This window comes from Gouania willdenowi, chromosome 6 (assembly GCF_900634775.1).
Source record: "Gouania willdenowi chromosome 6, fGouWil2.1, whole genome shotgun sequence".
Lineage (NCBI taxonomy): Eukaryota > Metazoa > Chordata > Actinopteri > Blenniiformes > Gobiesocidae > Gouania > Gouania willdenowi.
Window position 1 is genome coordinate 63,374,698 of NC_041049.1, and position 891 is coordinate 63,375,588.

The following is an 891-nucleotide window of genomic DNA, read 5'->3' on the forward strand; positions in this document are numbered from 1 at the left end:
AAAATGACTCAACAAAGAACCCACTTAATGACTCAAAAACACAAAATGACACAAATATACAAAACAAAGACAAAAAATATACAAAACGACAACAAAAACACGAAATGACCCCTAAAAACATAAAATGACCCCTAAAAACACAAAATGACACCAAACACACACGAAATGAAAGACAAATATACAAAATGACATAAAAAAAAATACACAAAATGACAGAATAATGTACAGAATGAAATAAAAAAGCATGAGATGTTTACTGTATGCAAGGGAACCGTGGCAAGATGTGGGGTGTACGTAACTAGTAACTTTTACTTTGAGTACTATTTAATTAAGCTACTTTTTACTTGTACTTGAGGAGTTTATGTATGACTTACTTGTACCTGAATACTATTTCAGTTAACAGTAACAGTACTTCTACTTGAGTAGAATATAACAGTACTCTTTGCATCTCTGCTTAAATCTAAATCAGTAATGGTTCTCTTCTACGTTCCACTCGACATATCTAAACAGGATGGAATGAAACTTTTTTTTTTTTTGTGCTCATCTTCAAAAAGCATGACAGGTGAAAATAGAGATTAACTGCAATTAGCGTTGACTGACCTCGCACCCAACTGGATACCAGTAATGTCTTAACAAGGCGCCTTCCAATCCAAAGGAATTCCCACATTCCAATTTTCTCAATTATGCAAATTGTGTTGAAATCAAAGTGGGAAAACTTTTTCAAGTGAAAACTTAGGGAGAATCAGAGCAAAAACTGCAGTGCCTTTTTAGCTCGGCCGCTAAGCGTCGTCCTCCACACTGGGACGGGAAGGCAAAGAAAAGAAAAGGAGTTTCAACAGATTGGGAGATTAGGGGCCAGTTATCAAAGTAGATTTCTTGTTCAAGCCAAGG